Below are 13,288 nucleotides of genomic sequence, written 5' to 3'. Positions count from 1 at the left end.
AGGGGCTTGGAGTTTATGATCAAGTGCAGCAAAAGTTGGCTTCCCGGTTAGCTGTCCTCAGCAAGTGTCTTTGCTCATGCTAATGAATGGAGCTGTGCAATAGTGCCCACGGGCTCTTTTGTCCCCTGAGAGGCAGGGCCACCTGTCCCAAATACACTCCAAGAAAGGATACTGTCTCTCCCAGTGTGTCCCATAGGATCTTCAGACCACACTGTCCACTCCCAGGCCTATGTGCTCCTTCACAGGAGCATTGCTAGTCTTGCCAGGCTCCACCCCCATTATGGCATGGACTTCTGAAACTTCAGTCTTTGAGCTCTGCTGCTTGTAAAAACTTGTGATAATCAGCCCTTCTTGGTTTCCCAGTCAATTGTTTTGGGGAAATGTTTTTCTTATGCAATTTCCTGCGTGCTGTGTGCTCTCTCTCCCCCTTTTTGCATGATTAGGGCTCCCTTCCCTCCACAGCACTTAAGATTCTTTTCTCTCCCATTAACATCTCCACATCTCCTACCTCCCATGATGTGGCCTATTTTCTCCCTCTAGCCATGTAGTTTGTTTTCCTAGTCCTCAGATTCATTTGTGTGTTCAGAATGATTTGATATATATCTAGCTGTATTCCAGAATGAGACAAGCATAGGGTCCTCTTACCACTCTGCCATCTTAACTCCTCCCCATTAATTGGATTTTTCTTTGGTGTTGAATGGTATAAGTTCTTTTTATTTTTGGATACTAACCATATATCAGATACGTCATTTGCAAATATCTTCTCCTATCCAGTAGGTTGTCTTTTAATTTTGTTGGTTGTTTCCTTCACTGTGAAGCTTTTTATTTTGATGTAGCCCCAACAGTTTGCTTTTGCTTTTGTTTCCTTTACCTCAGGAAGAATATCTAGAAAAACATTGCTTGTTCAAGTCAGAGAAATTACTACCTGAGCTCTCTTCTAGGATTTTCATGGTTTCTGGTCTCACATTTAGGTCTTTAGTCTATTTTGAGTTTATTTTTGTGTATGATATAAGAAAATAGTCCAATTTCATTCTTTTGCATGTAGCTATCCTGTTTTCCCACACGAGTTATTGAAGAGACTTTTTCCCATTGCATATTCTTGTCTCCTTAGTGAAAGATGAATTGACCATAAAAGCGTGGGTTTATTTCTGGGCTCTCTATTCTGTCCCATTGATTTATGTATTTTTGTGCCAGTACCATATTACTTTGATTACTACAGATTTGCAGTATAACTTGAAATATGGGATTTTGATACTTCCAGTTTTGATCTTCTTTTTCTAGATTGCCTTGGCTATTCAGGGTCTTTTCTGGTTCCATACAAAATTTCAGATTATTTGTTCTAATTTTGTGAAAAATTTGATATTTTGATAGTGATTGCATTAAATATGTAGATTGATTTTTGTAGTATGGACATTTTAACAATATTTTTTCTCCTAATCCATGAACATGGACTATCTTTCTATTTGTTTGTGTCATCTTCAATTTCCTTCATCAGTGTTTGTTTTCAGAGCACAGGTTTTTCACCATCTTGGTTAAGTTTATTCTTACATATTTTATTATTTTTGGTGCAATTATAAATAGAATTATTCTCTTGATTTCTCTTTCTGCTACTTCATTATTACTGTATACAAATGCAATGGATTTCTGTATATTGATTTTGTAACCTGAGACCTCACTGAATTCATTTATCAGTTCTAGTAGTGTTTTGGTGGAGTCTTTAGGGTTTTCTCTATATAGTATCATGTCATCTACAAATAGTGACAGTTTTACTTCTTCCTTACCAATTTGGATGTATTTTATTTCATTTTGTTGTCTGCTTGCTGTGGCTAGGATTTCCAGTACAATGTTGAATAAATGTTGTGAGGGTGGGCATCTTTGTTGTGTTTCTAATCATAGGGGAAAGCTTCCAGATTTTCACCATTATGATATTCACTATGGGTTTTGCATATATAGTCTTCATTATGTTGAAGTATGTTGCCTATAAACCTACTTTGTTGAAGGTTTTTATCATGAATGGATGTTGTACTTTGTCAAATGCTATTCTACATCTCCTGAAATGATCATATAGTTTTTATCCTTTCTTTTGTTGATGTGATAGATCACATTGATGGATTCGTGAATACTGAACCACCCTTGCATTTCAGAAATAAACCCTACATGATCGTGATGAATGATTTTTTTAATGTACTGTTGGAAGCACTGGGTGGCTCAGTCAGTTAAACATCTGACTTTGGCTCAGGTCATGATCTCACAGTTCGTGTGTTTGAGCCCCATGTCAGGCTCTGTGCTGACAACTTGGAGCCGGAGCCCGCTTTGGATTCTGTGTCTCCCTCTCTCTCTCTGCCCCTCCCCCTCTCATGCTCTGTCTCTCTCTCTCTCAAAAATATATTTATTTATTTATTTATTTTTTTCAACGTTTATTTATTTTTTTGGGACAGAGAGAGACAGAGCATGAACAGGGGAGGGGCAGAGAGAGAGGGAGACACAGAATCGGAAACAGGCTCCAGGCTCTGAGCCATCAGCCCAGAGCCCGACGCGGGGCTCAAACTCACGGACCGCGAGATCGTGACCTGGCTGAAGTCGGACACTTAACCGACTGCGCCACCCAGGCGCCCCCAAAATATATTTATTTATTTATTTATTTATTTATTTACTTATTTATGAGAGAGAGAGAAAGAGACAGAGCACGAATGCAGAGGCAGAGAGAGAGGGAGACACAGAATCCAAAGTGGGCTCCAGGGTCCCAGCTGTCAGCACAGAGCTTTACATGGGGCTGGAACACAGGAACTGTGAGATCATGACCTGAGCCAAAGTCAGATGCTTAACCGACTGAGCCACCCAGGTACCCCTCAGTTTGCTAATAGTTTGATGAAGGTTTTTATATCTATCTTCATCAGAGATATTGGCCTGTAGTTCTCTCTCTCTCTCACTCTCTCTCTCTCAGTGTCTTTATCTGGTTTTGTTATCAGGGTAATTAACTGCTGGTAATCAGTCTGTTCAAATTTTCTTGTTTTTCCTGATACAGTTTTAGAAGGTTATATGTTTCTAGGAACTTATCCATTTCTTCTAGGTTGTCCAATTTGTTGGCATAAAACTTATCATAATTATCTCTTATTATCCTTTATATTTCTGTAGTGTTGGTTGTTATTTCTCCTCTTTCATTTCTGATTTTCTTTTAGTCCTCTCTGTTTTTAATGAGTCTAAGTATTTATCAATTTTGTTGATCTTTTCAATGAACTAGCTTCTGGTTTCATTGATCTGTTTTATTATTATTTTTTAGTTTCTATTTCATTTATTTCTGTTCTAATCTTTATTATTTTCTTTCTTCTACTGGTTTTGTTTATTCTTTTGTTTAGCTCCTTCAGGTGTAAGCTTAAGTTGTTTATTTAGATGATTCTTGAGGTAGGCCTGTTTTTCTATAAACTTATATCTTAGGACAGCTTTTCCTATATCCCAAAGATTTTGGACTATTGTGTTTTCATTTGTTTCCATGTATTTTTTTATTTTCTCTATGATTTCTTTGTTGACTCATTCATCATCTAGTAGCATGTTATTTAACCTCTATGTATTTGTGTTCCTTCCAGATTTTTTTTTTTTGTGGTTGATTCTAATTTCATAGTGTTGTGGTTGGAAAAGATGCATTGTATGACTTCAATCTTTTTCATTTGTTGAGACTTGTGTTGTGGCCTACTATGCAATCTATTCTAGAGAATGTTCCATGTACACTTGAAAAGGATGTGTATTCTGCTATTTTAGGATGGAGTGTTCTGAATATATCTTTTAGATCCATCTGGTTTAATGTGTCATTCAAGGTCACTGTTTCCTTTTTTATTTTCTGTCTGAAGTATCCACTGATGTAATTCAGGTGTTAAAGTCCCCTACTATTATGGTATTACTATCGATTACTTCCTTAATGCTTGTTATTAGCAGCTTTAAGTATTTGGGTGTTCCCATGTTCAATGCATAAATCTTTATAATTATTATATCTTCTTTTTGTTCTCTTTATGATTATATAGTATCCTTCTTTGTTTCTTGTTACAGCTTTTGTCTTAATGTCTATTTTGTTGATATAAACATTGCTATCCCAGCTTTCTTTTCACTCCATTTGCATGATAAATGCTTTTCCTTCCTGTCACTTTCAACCTGCATGTGTCCTTAGTTCTGAAATGAGTCTCTTGTAGGCAGCATATGAGTCTTTCTTTTTCATCTATTCCATTTCCCTATGTCTTTTTTTTTTTATCACCCTATGTCTTTTGATTAGAGCATTTAAACCATTTACATTTGAAATAATTACTTACAGGTATGTATTAATTGGCATTTTGTTACATGTTTTGTTTTTGTAGTTCTTTGTTCCTTTCTTCTTTCTCTCTTTTCTATCATGGTTTGCTGACTTTCTTTAGTCATATACTTGGATTCCATTCTCTTCATATTTTTCAAATTTATTATAGGTTTTTAACTTGTAGTTGCCATTATGTTTATTATATAATACCTTATGCACATATCGGTCTATATTAAGTTGATAGTAGCTTTAGTTTGAACCCATTATAAAACTACAATGTATTTATCCCTTTCCCCCTATATTTTAGGTATATGATATCATAGTTTATATCCTTTTATTTTCTGGATCCTTTGATTTTTATCGATATACTTATTTTTACTGCTTTGTGCTTCCTACTTCTTACTCCTTCTTACGTCTTACCTACTTCTTACTCCTGTTTATGGTTTTTCCTGTCCCCTCAAAGAGTCCCCTTTAACAATTCTTTACATTAAAAAAAATCTTTATTTATTTTTGAGAGGGAGAGAGACAGAGTGTGAGGAGGGGAGGAGCAGAGAGAGAGGGAGACACAGAATCTGAAGCAGGCTCCAGGTTCTGAGCTGTCAGCACAGAGCCTCATACAGGGCTCAAACTCACAAAAGCGAGTTCATGACCTGAGCCAAAGTTGGACACTTAACTGACTGAGCCACCCAGTCGCCCTTACCCCCTTTAACAATTCTTATAGGTCTGGTTTAGTGGTCATGAATTCCTTTAACTTTTGTTTGTCTGGGAAACTTTTCATTTCTCCTTCTATTCTCAATGTTAGCCTTGCTAGATAGAGTATTCTTGGTTGTAGGTTCTTTTCTTTCAGCACTTTGAATCATGCCACTCTTTTCTAGCATGCAATGTTTCTGCTCCTAAATCAGCTGTTAGCCTTATGGGGTTTCTTTTGTATGCAAATGTATTCTTTTGTCTTGGTAGTTTAAAAATTCTCTTTACCTTACTTTTTGCCATTTTAATTACTATGTGTCTTGGTGTGGACCTCCTTGGGTTGATTTTGTTGGGTTGTGTGCCTTCTGGATCCAGAAGTCTGTTTCCTTCTCCAGATTCAGTTAAGTTTTCCACTATTATTTTTTCAAATACATTTTCACACCTTTTTCTCTCTCTTCTTCTGGGATCCCTATAAATGTTAATCTTATTTATTAAGAAATGTTTTTAATGTTTATTTTTGAGAGAGAGAGAGAGAGAGAGAATGTGAATGAGGGAGTGGCAGAAAGAGAGGGAGACACAGAATCCAAAGCAGGCTCCAGACTCTGAGCTGTCAGCATAGAGCCTGATGCAGGGCTCGAACTTGTGGACTGTGAGATCATGACCTGAGCTGAAGTTGGAAGCTTAACTGACCGAGCCACCCAGGCACCCCCATAATGGTAATCTTATTATCCTTGATGGTTTCTCTGAGTTCCTTCAATATATTTTCATTTTTTATTATTCTTTTTTCTCTCTCTTCTTCAGCTTGATTGCTTTCCATAGTGTATTTGAAATTTCAGTTATTGAGTTCTTCATCTCTGGTTCTTTTTTACGTTTTCTATCTCTTAAAAAAATTTTTTTTAAGTTTATTTATTTTGAAAGAGAGGGAGAACACACACACAAGCTGGGGAGGGGCAGAGAGGAGAGACAGAATCCCAAACCGGTTCTGCACCATCTCTTTATTGATGGTCTCACTGATGTCCTCCACTCTCTTCTCCAGTCCAGTGAGCATCTTTATGACCATTACTTTAAGTACAGAGAAAGACAGGTATGTTTTCACTCTTATGTGGATCCTGAGAAACTTAACAGAAGACCATGGGGGAGGGGAAAGGGAAAAAAAAAAAAAGTTAGAGAGGGAGGGAGCCAAACCATAAGAGACGCTTAAAAACTGAGAATAAACTGAGGGTTGATGGGGGGTGGGAGGGAGAGGAAAGTGGGTGATGGGCATTGAGGACGGCACCTGTTGGGATGATCACTGGGTGTTGTATGGAAACCAATTTGACAATAAATTTCATATTAAAAAAAATAAATACTCTATCAAGAAAAAAAATTCTCTATTAGTCATATTACTTATCTCTGCTTCAATTAGCTCTCTTGTGAGTTTCTCCTGTTCTTTTATTTGGGACACATTTTTCTGTCTCCTCATTTTGTCAAATTCTCTGTATTTATGTGTTAGGAAAGTCAGCTACATCTCCCCCTCTTACAAGTAGTGGCCTTAGGAAGAAGAGATCCTGTAGTGCCCTGCAGTGCAATGTCTCCTGCTCACCAGAACCTGATTCTTCAGGGGTTTATCTAATGTGTATTGCATACATCCTACTGTTGTGGGTGAACAACATTTGCCTTCAGTCCAGTCATCTGCAATGGTTTTCTTTGCCTTTTGTGATAAGATTTCATCTCTGTGTTGCTAGTGGGCCAGTCTGGGGCTGCCTTGGCCTTGTGTTGAGTCAGGTAAGACATTTGCCAGAGCTGCGGTAGCTCTCAGCTACAGGGTGTCCCCCTGTATTGTCTTCTGAGAAGCTTTTGTTGGTAGGTGTGGCCTGCAGTTAGACCAGATGTCTGCCCCCAGCCCACTGGTGAGGCATTAGTTAGACTGATATGTGTGGTTATCTTTCCTTTTCCTTAGGGCAGGAGTCACTTTGGAGTGGTGCTGGCCCCTGTTTGCACAGTGCCAAGCCTGTGGCACTGCTTTGGATTGACTCTTGCCAAGGGCATGTTGAAGGAAAGAGGTCTGTAGAAGAACACAGGGTCTAGACATGCAGTTAGCAAGGTTGGTGCTGGTCCTTTGAGGGAGAGGCCTTGTACCTGGGAAAACTCTTGCCAAGGCTGGGATGGAGGGCATGTATCTGCGGAACATGGGTGGTAGCAGGGCACACTGTTACCAAGTTAGGTGGAGAGTGTTGGCACTGTGCTGGTTACCACAGGTGTCTGTACATCTAGGTTGGGGCTTTGGGGAGGGAAATGGCACTTGCCCACCGGTCAGATGTTTATGGAGAGGTCACCCAAAGATCCCCGTCCCTCTAGCACATGCTCTGAGATAAAGTTCTAGGTGTTAAAGTTATGGGGATTTGTCTTTCTAGTGTGGGTTCCCCATGCCTGGGGTACCTGATGGGGGTCTGCTCCTCTCTCTTCTTTTTGCCCAGTGGCATCCCTCCCTCCAGGGACTGTGGCTTCTGGTCACATCTCTATCCTTCCTACTCTCTTTAGTGTGGTCTCTTGTCTATATTTAACTGTGGAGAGATTGTTCTGCCAGGTTTTGGGGCATTTTCTGGGTTATTTACACTGATGTGGGTGTTATCTAGGTGTATTCATGGGACGAGGTGAGTCTAGGATCCTCCACTCCACCATCTTCCTTGGAAGTCTCCACCAAGTTCATCATTTTACAGTTTACAATTCACTCAATTTTAGTATAGTCATGATATAAAAACTAGATATCTAATCTAGTTAGATGTTGTGTAACAGTCACCATGAATTTCAAAATATTTGCAGTGCCCTCCCCAAACTCCATGCCTATTAGCAATGAATGTCTGTTTCCTCCTGACACTCCATATGCTTAGCCCCGCAGTCCAGTTAACTACCAATGTACTTTCTGTCTCCGTGTTTTTGGCTGTTCTGGATATTTCATTCAAATGGAATCATACAATATGTGTCCTCTGTGTCTGGCTTCTTTTGCTTAACAAAATGTTTTCAAGGTTCATCCAGCCATAACATGTATCAGAACTCTAATCCTACTTATGGCCAAATAATATTCCACTGCATTGATATTGGCATTTTTCCATCCATTTATTACTTGATGGGCATTCAGTTTTTTGTACTTTGTCAGTTATGAATAATGCTTCTATGAACATTTGTGTACCAGTTTTTTCTAGACGTATGTTTTCAGTTCTCTTGGGTATATGCCTAAAAGTGATAGTTTTGGGTCATATGGTAACTCTGTTTAACTTTTTGAGGAACTGCAAATGGTTTTCCAAGGCAACTGCACCATTTAGGTTCCCAGCAGCAGGTTATGGGGATGTCATTTTTTCCATATCCTTCCCAGCACTTTTTATTTTCCAGTTTCTTGATGTTCTTGTTTATTTCATTTCATTTTTTAAAAAAGATTTTATTTTTAAGTAGTCTCCACACTCGGTGAGGGGCTTGAACCCACAACCGTGCAATCAAGAGTCACATGATCCACTGACTAAGCCAGCCAGTCACCCCTCATTTTGCTTTTGATTCTAGCAATCCGTGAGGGTATGAAGGGGTATCTCAATATGGTTTTGATTTTGTATTTCCTTTAATGACTATTGACGTTGAACATTTTTTTCTTGTGCTTGTTGGCCACTTGGAGAAATGTCCATACAAACCCATTCTTCACTTTCAATTGGGTTGTTTATATTTTTATGATTGAATTGTATGAGTTCTTTATATATTCTAAACACAAATCTCTTATCTGATATATAATTTGACAATATTTTCTGTTTACATTGTCTTTTAATTTTATTGATGGTATCATATGAAGAACAAAAGTTTAATTTTGATTAAGTCCAATTTACCTATTTTTTTGTTTTGTTGTCACTGATTTTTTTCCCCCAAAAGCCCTGTATGTTAAGCTTTTTTTCACAGAGTGTACTCTGAAATAGGTCAAATAAAGATGAGTCCTGGTAATGGAGCTTTTAAGTGAGCCATCAGAGAGGCAAATCTCTGGGGATAGGGCTTTTAGGGATCTCCAAATCCATTATGTCTCCTCCGGTGGCTGCTAAATTGCTATTTTTTACAGGTACTATAGTTGTGAAACTGTTGAATTTAAGGCTCCCATAAAGCTGAGGAGAAAGGGATGGGATTAGGGTGTGTTAAAATGCCACCAGACTTATTGTTCTTATTAAGATTCATCTGTTTTTCTTGAATAAACACTTCTCAGAATGTAGTGGGCCTTTAGTTAATTTCCATAGTTCCAATAAATTTATTTTAAGAGTTTTTGTTAGTGTTTTCATTGCTTTTATGGAGGAGAAGATTTTGCAGGGATTGTTACTACATTTGGAATGTCTACATCAAAAAGTGAATTACTGATAAACAGAAAACTTGGATACATCTCAGGAAAATTATGCTGGGTGAAAAAAAAAGTCTCAGAAGGTTACATACCATATGGTTCCATTTACATAACATTCTGTTAATAAAAAAATTATAGGTATGGATTACAGTCTAGGGTTGGCAAGGGTTATGGAAGTGAGGAGGGAAAAGGTGTGTTTATAAAAGCAGAGCAGTTATGAAAGTCCTAGATGGCACCTTCTTCCAATAGAAGGCTATTTCATCTACACTGAAAATCTGTTGTTTAGTGTAGCCACCTTCATTAATTATTTTAGTTAGATCTGGATAACTTGCTGCAGCTTCTATACCAATACTTACTGCTTCACCTGGCACTTTTATGTTATGGAGACAGCTTCTGTTTTTTTTTTTTTTTTTTTTTTTTAATGTTTATTTTTATTTATTTTGACAAAGACAGAGAGAATCCAAAGCAGACTATGCTGTGAGCATGGAGCCCAACGCAGGGCTTGGGCTCACGGTTTGTGAGATCATGACCTGAGCGGGAATCAAGAGTCAAAGGCTTAACCAACTGAGCCACCCAGGTGCCCTGAGACAGCTTCTTTCCTTCAGCCTCATAAATCAATATCTGCTTGCTTCACATATTTTTCTGCAGCTTCCTCACCTCTCTCAGCCTTCCTAGAACTGAAGAGAGTTAGGGTTTTGCTCTAGATTAGGCTTTGGCTTAAGGGAATGTTGTGCCTGGTTTGATCTTCTATCCGGACCACTAAAACGGCAATAAGGTTGTTTCACTTTCTTATCATTCGTGTGTTCAATGGAGTAGCACTTTTAATTTCCTTTAGGAACTTTTCTTTTGTGTTAAAAACTTAGCTGTTTGGTGCAAGAGACCTAGCTTTTGGCCTATTTTGGCTCTTGACATACCTTCCTCACTGAGCATAATCATTTCTAGCTTTTGATTTAAAGTGAGAGAAGTGCAGCTCTCCCTTTCCTTTGACCACTTAGAGGCCACTGCAGGGTTACTCAATGGCCTAATTCCAATATTGTTGCATCTCAGGGAATAGGGAGACCCAAGGAGAGGAAGACAGGGAAACAGCAGGTCGGTGGAGCAGTCAGAACACACAAAACATTTATCAGTTAAGTTTTCCATCTTATATACGTGAGATTTGTGGTACCCCAGAACAGTTACTATAGTAACACCAAAGATTATAGACCACCATAACAAGTATAAGAGTGAAAATTCAGGAATATTGCAAGAATTACCAAAATGTGACACAGAAACACAAAGTGAGCAGATGCTATTGGAAAAATGATGCCAATAGATAGACTCAGTGCAGGAATGCCACAAACTTTCAATTTGTAAAAAACAAAAACAAAAACAAAAAAACAACCCCCCCCCCACAATATCTGTGAAGTACAATAGAACAAAGCACAGTAAATCAAAGTGTGCCTGTATTACAAAATTATAATAATTATAACCGTATGCCACTGGCGTAAATATAGACACACAGATCAATGGAACATAATAGAGAGCCCAGAAAAAAACTCCTGCATATAAAGGCAATCAATATTTGGCAAGGGAGCCAAGAATACCCAATGAGAGAAGGAGAGTCTCTAACAAATGGTGCTGGGAAAACTTGATGTAACCACATAGAGAAAAATGAACAGGATCTTGAGCTTAGAGATCTTATTTTAAATAGTTGGTTGTGCCTCACCTTTCTCCAAATCTTCTGAGTCTCCTGACAAGCAATTCGGTTGACTGATTCCAGCTCTCCATCCTTTATCTTCTCTTGAACATTCACAAACACAGCTGGTAGACAGCCAGCATGGAAAAAAGGAAGGACCTGACTTCCTAGAAAATCAGAAACTGACTATATTAAGAGTCTTCGACATTTCAGAGACCTCAAACATTATATCATAGTTGTTTTCATATTGATTCCAGCTGTGATTCAAAATTTCATGATGAGAAATGTATACAGACTTTTGATAAATTTAGATTATATTTTGAAGTAAAATGACATAATCATATCTTTAAATCTGAACCTCAATACTGTGCAAACTGATTCAAATTTAGAGACTGCTTTATTGCTCCTCAAACATATATTAAAAAGGTTTTCAGTAAACACATAGAATCGAGGTCGTGTTTGAGAAAGTACACTTTATTATTACCTTGACATATTTAATATCATAGCTGTGAATTTAAATATAAGAAAACTTTGACATTTATTAAATTAGCTCAGTGCTCTGATTTCAGATTACTGAACTGTATCTGAACTGAAATGGTCAAAATATAATACTAAAGATAAATAGTATAAATATCAAATATAATATTAAAAATAAATGTATAATGTAATACTAAAAAATCATACCATGTCTTTTGATATATAAAATTTATAATTTGATCACTGGAGGTTTTCTTGGGTTTTATTTTGAACTAAAGCTAATTTTTCATTTTCTTCCTCAATTATGCTGAGATGACTTTGTGTTAAGTCTGGAAATCTCTTTATTCAGAGTTCTTAGTATGGGGTGCAGAGATTCCAGATTTAGTGCTCTATGGTGCATAAAAACTAGATTGGAGGACAGAATATATCTCAAGCAGAACAACTGAGATTTTACTTTCCCAGTCCTATGCTTATGGTGGTGTATATGTCGAAAAATGGTGTAGATTTCATCATAAATGATACTTGGGAGGCAAGAGGGTGCACTAGAAAGTGCCCTGATTTAAGAGAGAGGAAACATAGTTCTAATCCCAGTGTTCTTAAGAACTAGCAGTGTGACCCTTGCTATATTATTTAAAGTTCTTTAGGTTTAAATAAGAAAAGTATTCTATGATTCTAATTGACAAAAAATCAAGAATCACCTAGTGATTAAAACAATATAAAGGGGTGTCTTGGGTAGCTCAGTCAGTTGAAGGTCCCACTCTTGAGTTCGGCTCAGGTCATGATCCCAGAATCGTGGGATCAAGCCACACATCAGGCTCTGCACTGGGTATGCAGCCTGCTTGAGATTCTCTCTCCCTAAAACAATATAATTATATAAAGAAATTCAAGCTACTTAAATATTATTTTTAAAATAGAAATTTTTGTAATATACATTATATTGTTAAAATCTAGGATATGCGCAGTCCTATTTTACAGTAACAGCTCAGTCTTAAATGTTTTTCTCAACTCTGTTCAAGACACTTTGATTGGTGTTATGAAGGATATAAAGATGAAGTTGACCCTATCTCCCCAGCTCTTATGAAACTCACCTTTGAATAGGTGCGCCCTCTCCTCCAAGCTGTTCCCTTTCTTTCAGCGGAAAAACTTGCATCCTAATTCAAATAAAGAATTAAGAAATACATCTCTATCTCTGTGAGATTATTTCTTTTTAAATTTCTTTTTTATTAAGAAATTTTTAAAGTTTTAATTTATTTGAAGTAATCTTTATATCCAACGTGGGGCTCAAACTCATGACCCTGAGATCAAGAGTCATACGCTCTTCTGACTGAGCCAGCCAGGCCAGGTCCCTCTCTATAAGCCTCCCTTTCTTCCTCCAAGGTTGGAAGAAGAAGGGTTGTGGCTCTTGTTCCGGTATGATCCTGGCCCTTGTGCTTTGGTCCATCTCCTCCCTTCTTCTGAGCTTCTGGGCTCAAGCTCCTCATTATTTTCTCAATGGATTTTTTCCCATGCATAGTAAAGTGTTTAAGACTCAAAGCAACCAAAACCATGACCTGAGGTATTCTCTCCTTCACTAGGTACCATCCAAGCTTGCAAAGAAGAGCCCATGCTTGCTGTTTCCACTTCCTCACATCTTACCATGTGAGGGAAGATAGATTACCGTTGACACTGTGTTGTTGTCCTGCTGGATATCTCACATTCTGGATTTTGCTGATTGCTTTTTTATAGGGATTTTAATTCATCCTTCTGGCAGGTCTTTCCTGTCAACTGGAAGTTTGTTCTAATGGCTTAATTAGATTCAGGCAGAACATTTTTGTCAGCGCAGGTTTTA

General features: G+C 37.8%; 1 long non-coding RNA gene across 1 annotated transcript; it reads right to left on the bottom strand.

Annotated features, from left to right (window-relative positions):
* Positions 1 to 10,526: 10,526 nt before the first annotated feature.
* On the bottom strand, positions 10,527 to 12,288 carry LOC123598159. The gene is made up of 2 exons (XR_006712421.1): positions 12,159 to 12,288; positions 10,527 to 11,150 (listed from the first exon to the last, which is right to left on the bottom strand). It is a non-coding gene; the product is annotated as an uncharacterized LOC123598159 (long non-coding RNA).
* Positions 12,289 to 13,288: the final 1,000 nt, after the last annotated feature.

Source organism: Leopardus geoffroyi, chromosome A1, assembly GCF_018350155.1.
Source record: "Leopardus geoffroyi isolate Oge1 chromosome A1, O.geoffroyi_Oge1_pat1.0, whole genome shotgun sequence".
NCBI classification, from domain to species: domain Eukaryota; kingdom Metazoa; phylum Chordata; class Mammalia; order Carnivora; family Felidae; genus Leopardus; species Leopardus geoffroyi.
This window is presented reverse-complemented; position numbering and strand designations above follow the sequence as displayed.